The 25,392-nt window shown below is 40.3% G+C and overlaps 1 long non-coding RNA gene across 1 annotated transcript; it reads left to right on the forward strand.

Annotated features, from left to right (window-relative positions):
* Positions 1 to 172: 172 nt before the first annotated feature.
* Positions 173 to 21,939, forward strand: LOC121705795. Its single transcript, XR_006030895.1, has 3 exons — positions 173 to 184; positions 9,699 to 9,705; positions 21,848 to 21,939. It is a non-coding gene; the product is annotated as an uncharacterized LOC121705795 (long non-coding RNA).
* Positions 21,940 to 25,392: the final 3,453 nt, after the last annotated feature.

A 25,392-nucleotide genomic window follows, 5' to 3' on the forward strand; every position in this document is an offset into this window, starting at 1 on the left:
TGACCACCATAGTGTCATATAGACAGACTCCCATTGACTTGCTCTTTATGTGGGTTTACATGGACACTTTTAATCCGATTAGAATCAGAATAACGGCTCAATCGGAATACAAATGACATATAAACACCTTGATTGGAATAAAATTGATGATCCAATAAGAATTGTAATTGGAATGAAATGGGTGGTGTATTCTGTTCTTAAGGGCCGTTCACACCAAGAATGATAAATATAATATGATAATGTCAAAAAAGTATATTTCTAGCTAATATGAATGAAGACGTCCACACATAAACTTAAGACATGACGACATGAGGAACGGTATCGTTCGGGGATCACTTTCAGAGCTATTTTGAGAACGATAAAAAAACTGAGCCAAACAGAAGCCATCACATCTTAGCAATCACATTCATCAACATCAGGAGAGACGTTCCTTATCGTTGGTCAGTGTGGACGCTTTTATCGTTATAGTTTATAGGGTAACACTTTACTTGACAGTATCGACATAAGAGTGACATGACATGACTGTCATAACACATGAACCCTAACCCTAACCCTAACTTGTTATGACAAAAATCAAATCTCACTTAATAACAGAATCGTTATGTCATAAACGTTTATGACTTGTTTTTGACAATTTCATGACATGTTCATGACACTGTCATGTCACTGTTATGTCGATACTGTCATGTAAATTGTAACCGTTTATGGTTATCGGCCCTGCTGTGAACGATCCTTTATTCCGATTGAACAGCCATGTATACGATCAATCGGGTTGCCTGAAGCTTTTCCACCAAAAGCAAAGCAGCAATGGCTATTCCAATCAAAGATTCTAGAGCGCTTGTAAACACCTAATCAGAATAGAACGCACCCCCTGTAAACAGATGACACATCATTTTCATTCAGAAGAATTGAATCGGAATGACAAAAAAATCTGTCTCCATGCTTTACGCATTCCTGTTTCATATAGTCTTTTTGATTGTTTAAAAAAATCATAACTGCATCTGATAGTTGATAAATCTAATACAGGCATAGACAGACAGACTCAAATTCCTGGAGCGACAATTGCTTCTCTCCATCCTGTGTGCGTAGGGTAGGAGAGTTCACTCAGGTGAAGCCCATGCTGGTGCGCTGAGGACAGCTGTTCTCCTGCCTGTGCTTGGCTGGGTGCTTAATTGTTTATGTAACCAGGTGTTGGTGTCTTATTCTGGACAGGCTATGGCAGAGCGGCTGCTTGGGCAGGCTGGCTGGTTGGCTGGCTGGCACACACAGTGGTGTACCGAGACGACGCCAAGAGGACTGGCACATGGTGATCAGGAACATCATAGTTCAGCTGCGCTCCACGGACACATACACACACGGACACACATACTAAAACACACGTACACACACGTACACACTAACTCAGACACACACACAAACACACACATACACACACGTACACACACACACACACACACACAAACGTACACACACGGACACACATACTAAAACACACACGTACACACTAACTCACATACTAAAACACACGTACACACACTTACACACTAACACACGTACTACACACACATACACACACACACACTAACTCACATACTAAAACACACACATACACAGTAACACACATGCTAAAACACACACATCCACACACATAGCCTACACACTAACACATATACTAAAACACACACATCCACACTAACATACTAAAACACACACACGTACACATTAACACACATACCAAAACACAGACATACACACTAACACACATACAAAAACACACAAACACACGTACACGCGCACAAAAGAGTAAACTGGGTTCAGAAGAAGCCCACGTAGACAGGTGAAGAGAACAGCCTCTTAAAGCCTCATAAAACACACACACAAACACCCACTCTCTCTCTCTCTCTGAGAACACACGGAAACATACACTCGCCCTGACACCAGCCGTTCCTTGTTGACTGACCAATCAGTAGAGCTGACTTTAATCCACACCTTCAGAAGCCCAGCAGCAGTATACTCACACACACACACACACACACACACACACAGACACAAACACACACACACACACACACACACAGACACACACACACACACACACACACACACATAGGGGGAGAGAGACGCAGACACCTGTTGCCATAGTTAAGCCATACGTGCCATTGAAATAAAAAGGTCACCTTTGCCTCTACTAGCACAGATCAGATGTTCTTGTACAGGACAGAAGACCTGGTATTACACAGTCCTAACCAACACACACACACACGCACACATGCACACACACACACGCACACATGCACACACACACAGACACACACACACACAAACATGTAAATTGGACAGAATAAAGTCCTCCTTTATTTGATCTATGTGTGTGTGTGTTTGTGTGTCAGTATGTGTACGTGTCTGTGTCTGTGTGTGTGTGTGTGTGGTGCGTGTGTGTGCAAGCCTTTTGAGTATTTCTCTGGGCAAAACGACTGTATTTACGCCTTTTCATGGGGACTGAATAGCCCTTGAGGATGGCAGTCAGAGCTGGACAGTATGTCCTAGATACACATTCACTGTACATCACTGCTGAGGTTTAGGGACTTCCCAGTAAGCTACGGAGACATATAAGCCTGCGCACACACACACACACACACACACAAACACACACGCACCACACACACACACGCACCACACACACACACACGCACACACACGCACCACACACACACACCACACACACAGAAACATACACATACAGAAACATACACATACAGACACAAACACACACACACATGCACGCACACACACACACACACGCATCACACACACACACACACACACACAAAAACATACACATACAGACACACACACACACACACAGAAACATACACATACAGACACAAACACACACACATGCACGCACACACACACACAGACACACATGCACAGACACAGACACACACGCACACAGACAGACAGACACACAGGCACACAAGAACACACCATACACACACACACATGAACGCACGCACACATGCACTCACGCACACGCACACACACACACACATTGTGAACATTCTGTGCTAGGGCAGTAGAACAAACCAAAGCAGAAAGTGGGACCTGACGGAGCTGATGATTTGAGGTTGTCACATCTTAATCAGGATTGCTGTGCTCTCCAATTCACCATGTCCATGACCATGGACATTTTTTCATTTTGCATAAGCATTTCACTCTCATTCAAAGGTTACGCAACACAACAATTGGCCCTTGAGGCAGGTACACACAGCAAACAGCTTCCGATTGATGTGGCATCCTAAAATAAAACCAATTGGGAACTAACTGAAAATGTTCCACTGTTTACAAACACCCCAGGAGTGCGGCTGCATATAACCGTCCGAGTGACTGTTTGGTATTCAGTGGCACCAATTTCCCCCTTAACAAAATGTTCTGGACAGTGAACCCTCCAAGGACCTGTGGTGGAAATCACTTGAAGCAGCACAATAAATATGAAAACTACTAATGTGTATGCACGCATGCGCACACACACTCACACTCACACAAAGACTGACCTCCTGACCATCTCTTGTGGGTTAGAGCACAAATGTATTCAGATGAAAGGGGCAATTAATGAGTGGTGGTTCTGCATGTTACTGGGGGAGAGAGAGATGCCTTTCATAAGCCCTACAACAGAATAGATGATTTTCCAGGAACATCACATCCATGGTAGCATTGAAGACACAGTCATCTGCAGTGCTGGTGAAAGGCTGTGGAAACTAGAGCTCAACAGCAAATCAAAACACACCACTCCTGTCTGCAAGATTAGAGTTGTGGCATGGAGACAGACACATTGTTTTATATTCATAGAGCCAGGATTGTATAAGAACAACCTTATTTCAAGGCACACTCATGGTATGGGAAAAAATATCCACACACTGTTTTCTTTGCTCCCAAGGTGATGTAATGGTATATATCTAAAAGATTTGATGTACCTGACAAAGACCTGGGTGGTCGAAGCATTATACAATTACATAATTTGAGGACAGTGTGCCAATATTTTTATTTTATTTTTCCTTTGCACCAGTATCCACCATGTGTTGTTATGATAGGTGTGTGTGCAATCTTACATTAGGATCCTTACATGGTATTGGGAACTAGGAAAATGAGGAAAATGGCTGAATTTGATGATTATGGTGTTAAAATCACACATGGTTGATTATTTTTGCTTGTATATATATATATATATATATATATATATATATATATATATATATATAAATAAATATTTACGTAAAAAGTAAAAATGTCAATAAAACTGATCCCTGACCGAGACCAGAGTGAATGTGCTACTTCATGTCGGCTGAAGAACATGTTTTTTTCTGTATCTCCCCCAAGGTGTAGATAAAGCCTCAGGACTGTTGGAAGCCATCACCTCAAAGCTCTCTGCTGTTCCTGCATCTGTCTGCTCTCCCAGTAATAAAGGACTGCTTCCCTTTCTGCATCTCAAACAAGCTAGGCTAGCAACACTAATCCTTCTGACGGAGAAGCACGCATTGTATGATTCTTTCTCTCTCTCACACACACACACACACACATACACACACAAGGAAAAGGTACAGATTATAACACCATACACTCCTCAGAAAGAACAGCATGTTCCCTTACAACTGCTTCAGTAACAGGCTTGCTAATCCTTGCTAAGCCATTATTGAAAAAATATGAGATAGACGGATTAGCTTTGTGAGGAACCACTGTGTAGCACTGTGAAGAGGTTTGGTGTGAGGAACCACTGAGTAGCTCTGTGAAGAGGTTTGGTGTAAAACTGGTGTGCAAACTATCCAAAGGACAAGCAAAAACCAGCAGCCCATTTGGTTACGAATAACGGTTGCTAACATGCTAACTTGTGTCTTATTACCTCTTAGCCTACCCTAAAAGAAATGTGGCAAACTGTTTATTTAAAAGTATATGTGGAGTTAACATTTCCTGAAGATCAACAGAATGTGAAGAAACAACCATATGACATAATGTCTAAAAGGCCTATTACGGGGGGAGCTGTGAAGGCACATTGGGTCCCAGTGCTCATGGAGACGGTTTGATTCCAGCCTGTGGTCATGTCCCGATCCATCTCTTTCCTTTACCAAGCTGAAATTTGAGCTTTAAAGATGAACTGAACTGGAATTTGAAGTAAAGGTGATAACAGATTAATTTTATTTCTTCTCATTGGTAAAATGATTAAAATGGCTGAATTTATTAAAAGGGATAAAATTGTACGGTGAAAGTGTTGTTGTTGTTACACGGGCGCAGCTATGTTGGATTTCAACAATCGGCTACGTCACTGGCATGGTAAGCTAGTCTGCTCTAGCACTAGCAGCCATAGCAGAGTCTGAGGCTAGCTGACATGGCTGAGGAAACCAACATTAGGGCTAGTTGAGTTACATATTGGCCATAAGCCGTTTATCATAGGCAAGCCTACATCACAAAATCTCATACAAAATGAAACCAAACTAGTGTAACAAAGGCGAACACTTTAACAGGGGAAATTAATTGGGCATGAATCATTGTACTGAACGCTATTTTGTCAATGAGCAGAAACACACACGACATTCAAACTATTGATAAGATGCACTATGGAAACTGGTCTGTAACTTTGGACGAATAAATGACATTGACTCGCCATATCCTGACTAAAAAAAACTTTTCTTGCTTACTTTATCGTAAACTCAGCAATTGACCAGCTTGTAGCCTTTTTTAATTCATAGGGCGAGCCCACAGTCTCTCCTGTGCCATGGAGTCTAAGTTTCAACTTCGAAAGCTTCGTTCACCGACGCCAGTCACGGGTCACAATTTCAAAGTCCGGGAAGGTTCGTTCAATCTTTTAAAGTTTTAAGTGCAGTAGCCCATCTGTCCCCTTTGAAATTATATCTCGAAGTAGTCTCAGATGAGGTCCAGTGTTAGAGTCCAGGCTACCATACGATCCAACCTATAGGAAAGGGCTAGCAGCTAACACCTTGGAAACACTCTTGTGTCAAACTCCACAAGCTAGCACTCCGACCATAGAGAGTGTAAACCATGACTCCAACGATCACAGATCGATAACTAGACTGCATTTCCGGCGGGAACTGCGAAAGTGTGCTTGCCCTGGTCCGGTCACCAACGTGAGCAGACATACGCTATGCTGAACCTGGCTTGATCCAGACATTGTAACAGTGCCTTTCAGTGTTGGAGCAGTGGCAATATCTCAAAAGCTCTAGGAGAGGGCTATTCAACTATTGGCTTGCGGGTTGAATGTGGTTTGTTGAATTTTACCTGTGGCCTGCCTTCGAATTTAGCTTCTATGACTAAAATCAAATCAATAAAATAAAACAACTGCAGTGATTGGCTGCAAAATAAATAATGTCACGCATCTTGCACCTCTCAAACTGGGCTATCAGGTAACCTAGAGAAAAAAAAATGAAATTATGAAATATGACTAAGGCATTAAAATGCTGCTTGTTTGTCAGGATACTTTTTCACTGATTTATTTTAAAAATATGAGCTATGAGTGTGAATGTTATATATTCCATCCCCTAATTCTGTTTTACTGGTTTATTTGACAAATAATCTATATGGATTTGCTCTATAAAGACCTTATGTCTGTTTGGGATTGTTTTGAGAGCCTATTGATGTATCTCAGAATAAAGGAATGTCCACAACATTAGTGATGTTTTTTTTTGTGTGTGTGAATGTATTTTACTTAACTCATTGAATGTAGCTGGATACTCATGAACGCATGTCTCTAATAGCCACAATAGGAGTAATTTTAGCAACACCGTATTTTGTGTGGCCCATAACGACCCAGTGGATCATGAAAATGTGCCAAAATTCACATTCCTTGCTTGTTGTTGGTACATTAATCCCGGATTGCCACTTATCTGAGATGTAAGAGTTCAGTATAGGTTTAAGGTCTGGGGCAGGGATTTGACATTCTGTGACTTCTTCATTGAGGGCTTGCTTAGCAGCACTGTCCACTTTCTTATTTCCCCTCAGACCAACATGGCCTGGGACCCAGCAAAAAACTAAACTCAAGTTCTGGTTCTTTAGACGTTCTAGTTGATCAAGCTCAGCTTTGGTTGTACTTTTTGCGTGACATTAAAGCCTACAGGAAAGATTTTTAATTGCAATTTAATTGAATGTAATTTACTTTTACGATTAAATAAAATTAATTTATCCCTCTCACCCATAGTTTTCTATTTATTTACAAATGTACATAGGCCTACTGTAATTACATTTATACATAGTTATTCTACTGATCTTTATACTATTCATCCTGCACATAGACTTATTCTTACTACTCTTATAATGTTGTTTCTGCACTACAATGACACTGTTTCCACACTGCACATAGCTGTATGTTATGTACATATCTGTTATATATTTGTCATATTGAATATCCATATTTATTCTGTTTTATTATATTCTGTTAATACACTGCATATATCTATATTATTATTTCTACTATTATATGTTACTACTACATCTACATACATTATTCTACTTATTGTATGACATAACTGCTAATACACTGCACATATTTATATTTAATTCATATTACTCTAAACCACCTTCTGTAAATCATCTGTATACTACTGTCTACATTGCACTATATTTCTTGACCTGTCTCTGTATATTTCATCACCTTTCTATACTTTGCATCACATTGCATGCATACTGTAGCTACATGAATCACAGCTAAGATCCTTGGTTGCTATAAAGGCCAGTCGTTCTAAATGGATGGTTGCTATGGCCAAAGGCCAGTTATCTCTGCCGTTGTCAAGCGGGCATATCTTAACTTTATCTTATTTTAAACTTCTCTATTTTACTTAGCCTACTTCCATACAGTGACTCCCATTAAGAAGTGGCCACTTCATTCGCGCTTACCGTGATTCACGCAGCAACATTATTAAATTAATCTGTCACCATATGCCTATGCCAACGTTTGCAAAGAGGAGTATCTTTTAATTTGATTCACAATGAAACGTTACATTTAATGTACATGTAAACAATGAGTAGGCTAGTTTTGGTTGTTGTTGGTGGTGTTACTGCATCCCTTAATTATGCCTACAATGCAAAATTGTTCCCTCGTGATTGTTAGACGCATTTCAAAACATCGCGACGTGAAATGCCACCACAAAACATTGTTTGTGAATCGGTCTTATTAGGAGTCCTTGCTTAAGCTGTCACAGACTCAGGCGCTACTTTTAGGGCTAAAATGCTTCCTGAAATACTCTTAGTAAAAAAAAAATAGGAGTCCTAAAGTTACGAGTGACGAAGTTACGAGTACAAGCATCTCATATCAAATGACCATGGCATTACACTAAGCAACATAATTATTATTATAACAATAATAATAATAACTAGAAATGCAATTCCAAGGAATTACCAGTGCATGAAAATGCTAAAGTTGTGATGTAAAATATCATGTATAGTTAAAACAGATAATACAGAGATGGTTACTACGGTGATGCTAGGATAGACATGGTGGTTGCATAGCTTAATAAAAGTTGATAGTTTAAAAGTAGACTGTTTAAAAGCTGAATGTAGATAGTTTAAAAGTTGTTGATAGACAGTAGATAGTTTAAAAGTTGTTGATAGGCAGCTAGTTGAATTGATAGTTTAATAGATAGTTTAAAAGTAGACTGTTTAAAAGTTGAAGGTAAATAGTTCAAAAGTTGTTGACAGACTGGAAGTTTAATGAATGTTTATATTCAAATAGTCTAATGGCTGTCTATAGGTAGATATTTGACGTTAACTGAAAGTTGGAATGGCTCTAGCAATGCTACTTAGCTAACTTAACTAATGTTTTCTAGCAGTTTTGCTAAACATGCTAACTATGCTAGCAATGCTACTTAGCTAACTTAACTAATGTTTTCTAGCAGTTTTGCTAAACATGCTAACTATGTTAGCAATGCTAACATGCTAACTATGTTAACCATGTGACTTAGCTAACCTAGCTAATCATTTTTAGCAGTTATGCTAACTAGCATGCTAACAATGCTAACATGCTAACTATGTTACTTAGCTAACTTAGCTAATCATTTTTAGCAGTTTTGCTAAAAATGCTTACTAACATGCTAACTATACTAACTAGCTACAGTGGGTAGGAGTCATAGTCGATGACAAGTAACAGTTACAATGAAAATGCACTGTACTGTTCTTCCTAGGCAACTTCTACTTCTTCTTATTATTATTATTCCGCTTACCACTTTTTCCGTACGCAATTTCTCTTGAACAGTTTAACTTAGAAACTTCATTCAAACTTTGTAACGTAGGTCTTTTAACAGGTCGGGTTAGTATGACTTTTCAACTATGAAACTTTTATATTTTTTAAACTATTAAAGAAAAACTTTTTAAAAATCCTCATAGACTTAACATTGCCGATTGTGACATCATAATACGGCCGTTAAGCAATTAGAATCCTATGGCAGGTGTTCAGGCCACCTGGATCAACTGCCAGTCTCAGGCTTTAAGCATACAAACTGGCCCTATTAAGACTGCACATCCTGTTCAACTGCTTCCTCTGCCAAAAACTGTTTCAAAATAAAAGTCCTCACTACAATATTTCACTATTAAACAATTTAACCCTTTAAACTACTGAACTTTTTAACTGTTCAGCCATTGTAACTGTTACTTGTCATCGACTATGACTCCTACCCACTGTAGCTAGTTAGCATAGTTAGCATGCTAGTTATCATTTTTAGCAAAACTGCTAAAAATGATTAGCTAAGTAACATAGTTAGCATGATAGTTAGCATTTTAGCAAAACTGCTAAAAATGATTAGCTAAGTTAGCTAAGTAACATGGTTAACATAGTTAGCATGTTAGCATTGTTAGCATGCTAGTTAGCATAACTGATAAAAAATTATTAGCTAGGTTAGCTAAGTCACATGGTTAGCATAGTTAGCACGCTAGTTAGCATAGTTAGAATAACTACTAAAATGATTAGTTAGGTTAGCTAAGTCTCATAATTAGCATAGTTAAGATGTTAACATAGTTAGCATGCTAGTTAGCGTAGTTAACATAACTACTAAAAATGATAAGCTAGGTTAGCTAAGTCACATGGTTAGCATGTTAGCATTGCTAACATAGTTAGCATGTTTAGCAAAACTGCTAGAAAACATTAGTTAAGTTAGCAAAGTAGCATTGCTAGCATAGTTAGCAAGTTTAGCAAAACTGCTAGAAAACATTAGTTAAGTTAGCTAAGTAGCATTGCTAGAGCCATTCCAACTTTCAGTTATCGTCAAATATCTACCTATACACAGCCATTAAACTATTTGAATATCAACATTCATTAAACTTCCAGTCTGTCAACAACTTTTAAACTATTTACCTTCAACTTTTAAACAGTCTACTTTTAAACTATCTATTAAACTATCATTAAACTATCTATTAAACTAGCTGCCTATCAACAACTTTTAAACTATCTACTGTCTATCAACAACTTTTTAAACTATCTACATTCAGCTTTTAAACAGTCTACTTTTAAACTATCAACTTTTATTAAGCTATGCAACCACCATGTCCTCACCGTAGTAACCATCTCTGTATTATCTGTTTTAACTATACATGATATTTTACATCACAACTTTAGCATTTTCATGCACTGGTAATTCCTTGGAATTGCATTTCTAGTTATTATTATTGTTGTTGTACCATTGTCATTGTTTTATGTTTGTTTGTAAGCACTTTGGTTCAACTCAGTTGTTTTTAAATGTGCTACAGAAATAAAGTTGACTTGACTTGATAAATCCCATAACGTTACATCAACATCTCCTCCCTATGACATAGCTAGCCAGCTTCTAGCCACACAAGAAATGAATGATGTTAAATCTCCGCTTAGCATTCTAATAACAGAAGGGGCACATTTATGTGGACCACTACAACATGACTCATTATGTCTGTAACTCTATAAAACACTTACTTTCATAAAGGAAGCACACCATCCAGCACATACACATGGAAACCGATATTTTAGGTACTTGGCCACAAACTCAAAATGTGTCTCTCTGAAGCTCTTTTCTAGAATCTTTGCTCTGAACGCTGTGTTGCTAGGCAACATCAAATAAACGAAATGAGAGTCTTTCCAAGGTATTAAAAGTGTATGTGTGATTACGAATGGATGTGTGTGGTTTGCAATTAGAATAAACAAGAAATAACATTTCCAATAATTTCCCATGATAAATTACATAATATTTGCACCTTCCTTACTTGTGAAGATCACACCGTATTTGAAGTACACTAGTGAAATGTAATACAACGTTGCCACCTAGCGTTCAGATGTAGGCTATTTAACATTAACGTGACATTGCTTGCTTATTCTTTCGTCAACTCCATGCTTTTATGAAAACAATCTTTTTATCATAGTTCCCTCTTCAATGAGCGATTACCAGCTCATTTTTGTAACAGAGATAGCTGTTTATTGTCCCTAGGTTTACAGAAACACCTATTCATATTAATACGTAGCCTATGGAGTGCTGCCGACACTGTTCATTACGGCCCAGAATGCCTTGCATGTCTTTACAACAAAACAACACAGTAAAACCTAAATGCCCTTAAACATATGCATTTGCATACTTGTAACATTTTTAATAATACTCTCCCATCATGATATTTAACAATAATGAAAAATGTAATTTGAATACCGTCAATGTGAAAACAACTCTATTATGTAAGCTATAAATAGCTACTGTTCTCCTTTCCATTTCAGTTTGTAAGTCCATACTATCCCATGGCAGAGCAAGGATTTCATGATTGGGCAATGTTGCCCGGAGACATTATGGCTGCCCAGAGACATTGTGAATACTTGGAAGGCATTGTGATAGATGTACAGTACCAGTACAACTGCAAATGTGGAAGGTGATAGTTACCAAATATGGGTGGGTGGTTTGCTAAATGCTGGAAACTTTTGGAATGTTTTCTTTTTTTTTCTAGCTTATGCACCCTCACATTGGAGTCCCGAGTTCAAATACAAAATTTGGTATCGATATGTGACAGTGTTCCTGAGATATGGACGACTTCCTGTTTCGGAGCTTCGCCACCGATTTCGTTTGGCTGTGATAGGCAAACGCTTTCGAAAATCAAAAATCCTTCTGGTAACTTTTGTGAGGCTTGGTCCAAGGATAATCTACGTCAAGTTTCGTGGCGTTCGGACCAAATTTGTGACCTGTGAAAATGTAGTTTTGCTTTCTGTTCAATCCAATATGGCGGACAAACAACACGCCCACCTGACATCATCTTCGCGAGCAACTTACACCGGTACTGACCGGACGTTTTAAAGTTGGAACGATGTCTCTATCTCAAAGGGCCTAGGCGCTAGAGCTGACAAAAAATTAGGGAGACGGGAAAAATAATAAAACTTAAGAAGAACAATAAGTGTGCTGCTTTGCAAGCACACTTAATAATGCGTTTACTAGCTGGTAACTAAACCACAGCGGGTCTGTAAACAGAATCCAATGTCCCTTTCTACTCACCCTGAAGGTAGTTGTTCACCATCTCAGGGCAGATTGTTGATGCAGAGGGAGTTCAACTCGCAGAAACAGCTGCTAATTCCAAGACCCGTGCAATATCAACATCCACAAGGTAAAAATCTGCCAACTCTCCATTAACGTTAGCCTAAAGTAAACAGCAAAACTCGTGAATCCTCCGTGTTTCTGGGGTCAACTTCGGGTAACTACGTTTTTAAGAGTTTCAAGAGAGGGAGAGAGCGTCCGTGTGAGTTGCTACGAGTGCCAGTAGTCCAGGGCAGGCTGCGTTAGCCTACATTGCCGTGACAATGCGTGTTATATAGTGTATTCGTAACGTTATATGCACCGTAGCCTTCGCATAGGCCTAATGTGTATGCAGTTGTGTGGAGGACGTACAGTAGGCAATGTGTGTGTGTGAGGGAGGGAGACAGAGAGACAGCGTGCGTGTTGCTGTCACAAGTGTCTAATTTTCTACATGACCTGTAGGCTAGGCCTACAGTATGTTGTGCCGCTATAGGCTACATTGCGCAAAATGTATATCCCCGAAATAAACACATACATAAATAAACATATTTTTTCCGTCACTTTGGCTTCCTCAAACATTTTCCCTACGTTTCGCCACTGCTTTGCAACAGATGGATTACGGAGCAGTGTCCATGCTCCGGCAGCGCCCACAGTCATTTTCACCCAAATAATCCTACTGAAGGTTGAGCTGGAGCATACAACTGATCGTCCCCCATCTAATGGTAGACAGACACTACAGGCCTGTCCCTCATAGGCTCAAATGTGTAACCCATGCTATTAAAATTACAAATGTTTGTGTATATAAAATATGCTGCAGCTGTTGCCTATAGAACTTCTCAGGTCCTACCATGCCAGTGACGTCATCGAAACTGGCAGCGTTCTAATACTAACAAACGCAATTTTTGTGTTGCTTAAAAAAGGCTACGTATTGATTTAAAAAAAAATAAAAAAAATGTGTAATTTAGTTTTAATTGTCATAATCAACACATTATCAACGTTGATTCTTTCAGTTCAGTTCATCTTTAAGCCTGTTAATTAGCATAACTAAATAGGCTTCTATACAAAACGTTACAAGCGAATAGGGTAAAATATTTAGCTAATAGATATCACCATGAAATGTCCCCATTTGATTAATGACTTTAATGGAATTATCCGGAGTAAAATGCACTTTAGATCAATTTACGGATGATGATTGGGAGTACATACGTTGAGTTGACATCAAAATCATGCCATTCGGATGTGTTTTGAGGAAGTTCGATTTTACCGTTTTTAGTCAAAACTCGTTAGCCTGGAAGTGACCAGGGCATGTCATTTCACTGCTACAAAACGCTATTTTTATACCTCTTCTACAGTTCCAAACAACATTACACTTACGTGGTAGTGAGTAGAGGGTCCCTAAAGCCAAACCGAAGTATCCCGAGGTCTTTATGTGGTCAATCGAAGTTCGTCAATCGAAATCGCTAACCAAAAAACAAAATGTTTTGAAAAGATGTGTTTCTAGTGCCATTATGCACCACCTGGAGTTCCTCTCTCAAACATGGGATGGTGGCTGGTAGCGGCAAATGTTCATTGTAACACTAACTTTACAGCAGAGCCCTTGTGTCTGCCCATATTTTCATGCCATGGGAATGGAATTATGACCTGTTTTTACATCTTCCAAAACTTGACACAGACAGCTAGCGGTTGGTTAGGTGATGTTTGCAGTAAGTGACATAAAATGTTTTAGCCTAAAAAACGTGTGGCATCGCTTAGAGCACCTTTAAGGAGGTGAAGGTCCCTTGCTTGCGGACATGCCGGTAGATGCCGGTAGTTCCATAGTACCACATGGCTCCCCGTAGTTCAGTCTCCATGTCGCTGTCCATGGTTCTGAAATCCCTTTACTGAGCCACAGAGCTGCAGTAGTCAGAAGAGGCTCAGCACATTCACAATACCCACATCCAGGAGGCCTGATGGCGCTTTCACAATACCCACATCCAGGAGACCTGATGGCTCGTTCACAATAACCACATCCAGTAGGCCTGATGGCGCGTTCACAATAGCCACATCCAGGAGGCCTGATGGCTTCTAATTACGTTTCTAGCACTGGTGATTTTTAAATTGTGAAGTATTTTACCTACACTACTGGTGAAAAGCTTTGAAACACCTACTCTTTCATGGCTTTTTTTTGCTATTGTTACAATGTAGAGCAAAACTGTTTTATATTTTAGGCTCTTCACAGCAGCCAACCTTTGTTATGATGACAGCATTTCACAAGCTTGGCATTCCCTCAACCCCTTAACTTTAGACACTGGGAATGGGTTTCAAAACCTTTGACCGGTAGTGTATGTGAATGTCACAGAAAATGTTTTTAATATCATTAGTCTTGTGCATCTGGCTCGATAAGAGTTGTGCTTTGACATTGGCTTGTTGGCAGCCGTGGCCTACTGGTTAGCACTTCAGCACTTGAGCAAGGCACCTAACCCCTCACCGCTCCCCGAGCGCCGCTGTAGCAGGCAGCTCACTGCGTCGGGATTAATGTGCGCTCCACCTCACTGTGTGTTCACTGTGTGCTGAGTGTGTTTCACTAATTCACAGATTGGGATAAATGCAGAGACCAAATTTCCCTTACAGGATCAAAAGAGTATATATACTTATAGTTATACTTATAGTTATACTGTTGAGTTGAGCCCCATGCCCTTCCTTCACATGGTTGAATGACTCAGGTCAGAAGCCTGTTAGTCATTAAAAGGTCTTATAATGTCACAACGTTAGACTGAAACAGCTCCCTTCAAAGCTAACCCTGTCATGAGAACCAGGCAGTTTCCTCCTGCCTCAGTGCAGCTCCTGTGGAAGCGCTAGAAGCCCTCCGCTCAGCCTGTGCTAATGACCCACGCAATTACTCTGACCACATAGGGAGACGACCCTGTGCTATGTGAAGTGAATATACAGGATCAAATGGCTGAAAAGGTCAGCAGGAAACTCTTGTCCACTGCTTTTCCCTCATTACCTTCCTCGAACGTCATGATTAAACACAAGTGGCCTTTCAGATGAGCACATCAAGAGGAAGGGGGAACTCAAGAGAGCTCCACCGGTTCCGCTGACAGCACAGCGTAGACAGAACAGATTAATCAGGCGCTCCCAAAGATGCAACGCAACATACGAGGGATGATGAAGTCTACTGCGCAGCATGAGTCAGGGTTCGTTTGTTGTTCTTCTGAAGGCTAGCAGCTTACAATGACATTACCAAACATCAGGTCAAAAGGCAGGAGTTGTGAAATGATTACGACAAAAACCCACATTTCAGATTATTAACTCATTAACTTATTATCTCATAAACTGCACAGGAATTCTCTTACTGTACTTGAGTTCGGAGTTGCCAAAGCACTGAGCAAAGCAATAACTGTGTGTGTGTGTGTGTTTTGTTTGTGTTCATCATATTCATACTCCAGGTACAAGGAAATGACATCAGATGTACTATATCTGACCAAAAGCTACTGCCACTGATGACAGATAATGAGATTGAGGGAGAAGAGCATCTCTACGCTCCTCCTCATCGTTCTCTCAATCTTCAAGCTCTATCTCTCTTCCTCTCTCTCTCAATTCAATTAAATTCAATGAGCTTTATTGGCATGACTGTAAGGGTTACAGTGTTGCCAAAGCAGTAATTGCATCAAAATAATTAGCAATTAATAGTAATATAACAACAATTGACATGGACTATGAAGAATAGTAAAAATAATAGAACATTAGAACATACACACACACAGACACACACACACACACACACTCTCTCTCTCCCTCTGCTATTCTACTCTCTCTCTCTCTCCCTCTGCTATTCTGCTCTACTCTCTCCCTCTCTCTCTCCCCCCTCTCTCTCTCTGCTCTCCCTCTCTCTCTGCTCTGATCTCTCCCCCCCCCTCTCTCTCTCTCTCCCCCCTCTCTCTCTCTGGCGTGATTGAGATGTTTAATGTTTGATGGGCCTCTTTCTCCTGGTCATCATAATAATAGCTCCCCCCTCCCTGTCCTCCCTCGAGCGGCTACTCCTATGACGATGGGTGGTGAGGTCATCAGATCCTCTTCCTGTCCGCAGCTCGTGTGTTATCTACTCGCCAGTCCCCAGTGACAAGGCAACAGCTGGGTCAGACGGCGTTTTGGAAGACGGGCATTTTGACATGATCTTTCTGGTCTCCCCTCTTCCCACATACTGTACACATGGTGGGCAGCAGCAGGGAGCAGACGTTTGTTATTTCCTTCTCTGGGTACACTGCTAGCTCCAGTCAGAGCATACAGAGGGAAGAGAAGTGTGCCTTGTTGTTGTGACTGTGGAGGAGGAGTATTGCTGTGATGTCACTGATGGAACTTTCCACTGACCGCAACGACACAACTCAGATGAAGGGGGGGGTCTTTTTGTTTCAATTAAATAATGAAATAATTAATAAAAATTGCTTCATAATGACTGTAAATAAAGATGTCTCTGTCTGTTTGTCTCTGTCAGATAATAATATAATTTCCCAGATTGCATCATTTTTTTCATTATTCATAAGCAGTCCAGAATAGAAGTTATATTTGCAGTTCAAATTCAAATGCAAGTTCACATCTATTGTACATTTTACCGCATACAGGACATATATGAAAATACCATAACTCTCGGGCCCTGGTGATGTCATAGAGATAACATTGACATTAACTGCCTTTTACAGTAATAGACACTTTTAACCAAAATGACACAGATTCTCAATGGCAGGTTTGGAAATAAAGCTGACTGATTGCCAGGTGGTGGCGTTCCTGCTGTTCCACCACAGCCATGGACAAGGCAACAAGGCAAACGTTAAAATCAGTGAGTTATGTTATATACTGTGATATTATTTCAAACCAAATCATATTACAGTATTTTATATTTGGTGCAAAAAAACTCACACCTGACCTGGTGGGCCTTGTTAACTCTGAGCTGGAGAGGTGCTACAATTCCACACTCCACTCACACACACACACACACACACAGACACACACACACACACACACACACACACAGACACGCACACACACACACACACACACACACACACACACACAGACACACAGACACACACAATCCCACATTTAGAATCCCAATCTCCCCTCACTCACACACACCTCCCTCTGGTTATATAGAAGACAGCAGCCTTCATTCTGTGGAAGTCTGATTATGTGGGAAACAGAAGCCTTCAGTCCGAGGAACTCTGTGAGAGTTATCTACTCTTTTGACAAAGTGCATAGTGGGCACATAATGGCTTCGCTGGATATGTAAGTAGCAACAACAAAAAAAAAAAATTTAGGCTTTTCCATTAATTCATAGAGAGGTCATCTTGTCTCTTTGAAATCACTTTGCTTAAATAGTTTCTGCGAAAGCCACTTCCTCTAGTCTGGATTGTATGTGTGTGTGTGTGTGTGTGTGTGTGTGTGTGTGACAGCATGGGGCTCAGTACAGAGACCCCACTGAGAGAAAAATAGGAAGGAGGCGGGTCAAAGAGGAATGATGACAAAGACGACGAGGCATTTGCACTTCTACACACAGCAGAAAGGTGACATAAGTATCAAAAGGACATAACAAACACAGCAGAAAGGTGACATAAGTATCAAAAGGACATAACAAACACAGCAGAAAGGTGACATAAGTATCAAAAGGACATAACAAACACAGCAGAAAGGTGACATAAGTATCAAAAGGACATAACAAACACAGCAGAAAGGTGACATAAGTATCAAAAGGACATAACAAACACAGCAGAAAGGTGACATAAGTATCAAAAGGACATTTGGACACACACACATACACACACACACACATACACAAGCTTACAAACTCGTCATCGTCATCAGAGCCAACCTCTGAGCTGCCTGGTTGTGAGTGCGGGGTGTGTTTGTGTTCAGCCACGTTCGGCTGTGCGTCTGAGGGCTAGTCCACACGTACCAAACCGATTTTTTTTTTCTCTGTCTTCCCTGGAACCGTATCAAGAATATTTGCGTCCAAACGGATCCATCTCAACACGACTCAACACGTTACTTCATATCCTAAGCCTATAGGTGGCACTGTTTCTTTACAGAAATTGAACAAAGCTTGCGTGCTGTAGGCTATACAAACAGACAGAATAGGCTACGACGTAAATGGCTAGTGCAAGGAAACCAGAATTGTTTGTGTGGACTGATAGTGAACTGCCAACTGTAGTCAACTGTAAAACTAATAAACTTCATTTTTTCGGTTTGTGAAGGGTGCAGTCCCGTCCTTTATTTGGCTAACGCTGGTACAAATAATCTCCTTTACTTTCTTTGGTTGTAGGATAGTCCGCGATTCACATTAGTTTTGGCTATCACCGCAAATGCGTAGGCTACTAAACGCTAGGTCTACCCAAGTTAGGCTATTCTGTCGCCACATTTATAATATTGCTAATACCTTTGTTAGTAACAGTCGATACTTTTGCCTGCATCAAATCGTGCATTCGCATTTAGTGCGCATCTACCATAGGCTTAACATGAGTTATGCGTCTTTGTATGCTCATATCTGACTTCACTAGACTATGAATGCATTCATTTATGTTGTAAGACATGTAAAATAAATGAATGACACCGGCACTACACACAAATTATTTTAAACTTACACCGCACTTCCCTAATAAGTTCTGACTAGTTATCTTGCGTCACCGACGATAGCTAGAAATGCATCAAGAAAACACAGGGAAAACACTGTTTAGTCCACCAAGTCATGATAAGCTATTGGCGCTGCGCAGCACCAGTTGTGATATTTATCCTACTGAGTGTAATCGTAGGTAATGTCATGTATGAAAACTAGTTTTGTTAGGCAATACTATAAGTGTCATGTCCAGGGCAGCTGAGGTGTGGCGATGACATCATCAATACGCAGGTATGCGGTTTCGCTGTCCAAACGAACTCACAAGGGCTACGGTTTCAGATTTTTCCACCCTGGGACCAGGTTTCAAAAGAGTGCGGTTTCGGGCAGTGCGTTTACAGGATTCGTTTGGACGATCGGCCAAACCGGTGCGTTTAACCCAAAAAGCGTCTCCGTGTGGACGGGGCCTGAGACACACTGGTGAGATCAAAGCAGAGAGCTCAATGGGATCAGACTCCTACAGGGTGCCGTGGGACATCGCATTTATTTAGACAGACCAGACTCTGCACTCATCCATATGTACAGACTGACATCTTCATCTCAATATGCAATATATTAGCTGGTCAGAATGAAACACACACACACACACACACACACACACACACACACATACACACACACACACACACACACACACACACACACACACACACACACACACACACACACACACCACCCTGGCTTCATCTAACAGCTGCTCCTTTGCCCCTGTATTAGGCTGAAGGCCATATCTGTCACTGGTACAGTACACTCACAACTGAGAAATCGGAGACATTCATAATGGTAACTGTGTGAATGGCTGTGTGTGTGTATGGGTGTGTCTGTGTGTGTGTGTGTGTGTGTTTTTATGCTTGCCTGCCTGTGTGTATGCATGTGTGTGTGTGTGTGTGCGTGTGTGTGTGCAATGTGGTGTGACTTTATTGTTTGCTTGCATAACCCTTGACCATGACATAAAACACAAGAGCAAAGTAGACACCCAAGACTGCAACAGAGCCCCTACCCCAATAACCACACCCTATAAATCCCTCCTCTGACTGTGCAACCTGACTGTGCAGAAAGGCACTTTGGTCTACTTTTGTTGCATTTACCTCAGCATCTTCCAATCTCTTTTGTCAAAAGACTTCTAGTTGATTCGTCATGGTCAAATGGAGTTTAGAGGATGAATTTGTTACGTTAAACTGATCGGTGTACAATGCTTGTTGTGAACTTTAAATTGTCTGCCCCATATTAGGATCCGTGTGACAGCAATAGAACATCTCAAATAAGCTCTGTTTATAGAACAGAGTTTAGATGTTTTAACAAGCCATGCTCTTAACCCCCCTGTAGCTTCATATCTCCACAATGTTTAATTTTGTCACTGTAATTATAGACCTGTCATTTACTGACTGGTGACAAATGATGTGTACTGCATATGTGCAGAAATATATTAGGACATTTACTGATATAAAGAATATGATTATTTGTACTAGGATAAAGATTGTGGAGTTGGAGAACCTTCCTAGAATTGACATGAGAAGTCCTTGCTCCGGCATCTGTAGACCATTTTTAGAGGTCACTGAGGCTACACCGACGGGCAAGCTGAAAGAACCTTGAAGATATGGTGGAGGGGGAACAGGACGGACACTCTGGCTGTATTTTAGTGTAGTACTGTACGTGCCTCCAACAAGTTGGCATAAAAGCTTTCTAGTGCCTCTGCCCTAAGTCTGAAAATGGCTAAATCATTTGCGACTCCTGGGTTCCTGGCATATTCTAGCAAGCAGGTTAGATCTTGACCGCTTACAGCTCTGGGTGTTGTGTAATCGTGCCTCTTGCATGGGGGTAGACTGACAGGAGTGAAGAGAGAAATGGTTATTATCGTCAGCCAGCCCAGCACAGACACAGACGTCAAGAACATTAACAGGGCGGTTGCCCAGTGCTTTTCACTTTTATAGGGTCTGGCAATTTTGCCATTTGCTGCTGGAAGTTTTTTTTTTATTCCAATTTTTTTTTCAATCGCTAACATGCGCTTACCCATACTTCAGATACTTTTTCTAAACTCTTAACACAGACTCACACCTACAAAACACAATTGGCCAAATGGATAATTTTCTTCTCAAAAACACATTTTGTTAAATATATACTAACACATCTTTCTCCGCACACACTAAAAACACTGGAAATCTGACTCAAAATGAAAAAAAAAAATATGAAACACATATTATTAAAATATTCTGTCAAAGAATAACACTTGTTTTCACTTCACAAGGTACATGCAGCCAATCAAAGTACACCAGGTTTCAAAATACTGGCTATTGTTGATGTTACAAAAACGGCATAGACTTTTATGTTTCAGTTTTACAGATATTTGCATGCATTCCAGTAAAAAGCATATCAGTTTTTTTTCCTTTACTGTTTACTACATTGGGTACAGTAAAAAATACTGTTTACAGTATGATAGAACAGAAAAAGTTTTACAGTATTGGTTACAGTGAACAAAATATTCATGAAACACACAAGAGCATTCTGAACAAAAAACAACAGCAAAAAGCCCAGATAAAAAGGGGGGCGGGGGTATCTAATCTCTGCGATCTTCAGGGTTAGGCCATATGTTTTCATCAACATTGCATCTGATATTACAGTTTCCAAGGCGATAGGATAAAACCGCTTGGTAGCAGAAGCAGAGCAGAAGCAGAGGTTTTTATACTGACACAAAAGACAGTATACACAAAAGACCGATGCGGTGTTAGTTGTGTTTAGAGTTTTGAAAATGTGACAACTGTTTAGACAAACGCTTGTTAGCGACTGAAAAAAAATATACTCTCACCTTGTAGTCTTTGCATTTGTATGTTTTGCTAATGGCTTTGTTTTGAAATCAGAATAATTGTGTATTAGCGCACAGGGAACCGATTAGCTAAGTAACTGCTACTGCTAGATAGTCGGTGATGTTTTTTTAAATGTGTTTTAATGCAGACAGGCCCTGTTGTGAAAGCACTAATAACAGTGCAAATAGAAACAGAAACGTAACTACAAAATGTACCCAGTTGAACCTCGCGATTGATATTGATGACATTTGGTCTGGGATAGTGTTACCTTTTCAGAGAGAGGCCAGTGAGGTCGCTCCATGTGTCACATTTCCCCTATATCCCCAGAACACTCCAATACTTTCCACACAAGCTTCTGTGTGTCAGAGAGACTATTTAAGCCATCTCTGACAAACAACAGAAAGTAGCTGTACACCCGATACTCCAGGGACCAGCTGTGTGTGTGTGTCTGATATTGTGCAGACGTAGGGAGGTGAGGTAAGGGCGTTGTGAATATGAGACAAGCTGGCCATCACTATGGTGGGCCTGGGAGAGTTGACTATGCAAAAGAGCCAGAGGAGCTGGAAGGTCAGAGGGGTCCTGTAGGGGGAAACAGAGCAAGGTGGACATGACGCAGCAGCGGTCATACGGGGTGACACAGGAAAGGGAGCGAGTGATGTGCACTGGGGTGGAGGGGTGTGGGTGACTTATCAGACATTTATAAATTCATGTGAGGAGGGTGAAACTAAACCTCAGACAAGAGAAGACCCAAACCACTTAGCTCTAACTAAGCCTCCAAAAGAGAACACTACAGGAACTCAGCACCTCTTATAGAGAACACTACAGGAACACAGCACCTCTTATAGAGAACACTACAGGAACCTACAGGAACTCAGCACCTGTTATAGGGAACACTACAGGATCACAGCACCTCAGAACACTACAGGAACACAGCACCTCTTATAGAGAACACTACAGGAAATGAGACACAGCACCTCTTATAGAGAACACTACAGGAAATGAGACACAGCACCTCTTATAGAGAACACTACAGGAACACAGCACCTCTTATAGAGAACACTACAGGAACACAGCACAGCTTATAGAGAACACTAAAGGAACTTAGCTCCTCTTATAAAGAACACTACAGGAACACAGCACCTCTTATAGAGAACACTAAAGGAACTTAGCACCTTATATAGAGAACACTACAGGAACACAGCACCTCTTATAGAGAACACTACAGGAACAGAGCACCTCTTATAGAGAACACTACAGGAACATACAGGAACTCAGCACCTCTTATAGGGAACACTACAGGATCACAGCACCTCAGAACACTACAGGAACACAGCACCTCTTATAGAGAACACTACAGGAACACAGCACCTCTTATAGAGAACACTACAGGAACACAGCACCTCAGAACACTACAGGAACACAGCACCTCTTATAGAGAACACTACAGGAACACAGCACCTCTTATAGAGAACACTACAGGAACACAGCACCGCTTATAGAGAACACTAAAGGAACTTAGCACCTTATATAGAGAACACAAGAACACAGCACCTCTTATAGAGAACACTACAGGAACACAGCACCTCTTATAGAGAACACCACAGGAACCTACAGGAACTCAGCACCTGTTATAGGGAACACTACAGGATCACAGCACCTCAGAACACTACAGGAACACAGCACCTCTTATAGAGAACACTACAGGAACACAGGAACACAGCACCTCTTATAGAGAACACTACAGGAACACAGCACCTCTTATAGAGAACACTATAGGAACTCAGCACCTCTTATAGAGAACACTACAGGAACACAACACCTGTTATAGAGAACACTACAGGAAATGAGACACAGCACCTCTTATAGAGAACACTACAGGAACACAGCACCTCTTATAGAGAACACTACAGGAACACAACATCTTTTATAGAGAACACTACAGGAAATGAGACACAGCACCTCTTATAGAGAACACTACAGGAACTCAGCACCTCTTATAGAGAACACTACAGGAACACAGCACCTTTTATAGAGAACACTACAGGAACACAGCACCTCTTATAGAGAACACTACAGGAACACAACATCTCTTATAGAGAACACTACAGGAAATGAGACACAGCACCTCTTATAGAGAACACTACAGGAACAAAACACCTCTTATAGAGAACACTACAGGAAATGAGACACAGCACATCTTATAGGGAACACTATAGGAACTAAGACACAACGCCTCTTATAGTGAACACTACAGGAAATGAGACTCAGCACCTTTTATAGAGAACACTACAGGAACATAGCACCTCTTATAGAGAACACTACAGGAACACAGCACCTCTTATAGAGAACACTACAGGAAATGAGACACAGCACCTCTTATAGAGAACACTACAGGAACACAGCACCTCTTATAGGGAACACTACAGATAATGAGACACAGCACCTCTTATAGAGAACACAACAGGAATACAGCACCTCTTATAGAAAACACTACAGGAACACAGCACCTCTTATAGAGAACACTACAGGAAATGAGACACAGCACCTCTTATAGAGAACACTACAGGAACACAACACCTCTTATACAGAACACTACAGGAAATGAGACACAGCACCTCTTATAGAGAACACTACAGGAACACAGCACCTCTTATAGAGAACACTACAGGAACTGAGACACAGCACAACTCGTTAAACTTTTTGTTGCCAATCAAATTACCAACTACAATGTAGCTAGCCAGCTATTTTGTCCCTATGTAATCAATATCTATCTATCTATCTATCTATCTATCTATTTATCTATCTATCTATCGATTGTTAAACCTAAAGTTCAAATCTATTGTGTCTCAAATCACAATATTTTTGGAAGTACAGCAAACACATCTTTCTTATAAACGGAGGTTTTAAATACAGTTCTACCGGTACTTATTTTCATAGAAAATACACGTATGTGAAGTTTAACACCGATACCATCAATATAAAGCTCGCCCCATGCTGGATAAGACTTGGCTTTTAGCCTGACAGTTACTAGACACAGTGAGTAGACACATATTGCTGTAAGATTGTTTTTCCACTGTGAATAACCGGTAACACTCCATAATAAGGTACCATAATAAATAGCAAACTAGTAATTACCTAGCCCTTTGTTAATATTTGTTAATTGTTAACATATCTATTTGGCACAAGTTAATATTTTTTTAATCATTAATTAAATATTAGTTGTTTGCATAAAATCTGTATGTTAATGTTTTAGCAAATCTATTAACTAATATTGTATTAATATGTGTTAATAGTTAACTAAATGTCTTTTTGGCACTAATTAACAGTTATTTCTTGCATCATTTAAATGTTAAATGTTTATTTGCAAACTATATGTTAATAGAAAAGTTAATGACTTATTATTATTTAACTAATTGTTATTAAACTGTGCTTCTGCCTATCC

Source organism: Alosa sapidissima, chromosome 3, assembly GCF_018492685.1.
Source record: "Alosa sapidissima isolate fAloSap1 chromosome 3, fAloSap1.pri, whole genome shotgun sequence".
Classification (NCBI taxonomy): domain Eukaryota; kingdom Metazoa; phylum Chordata; class Actinopteri; order Clupeiformes; family Clupeidae; genus Alosa; species Alosa sapidissima.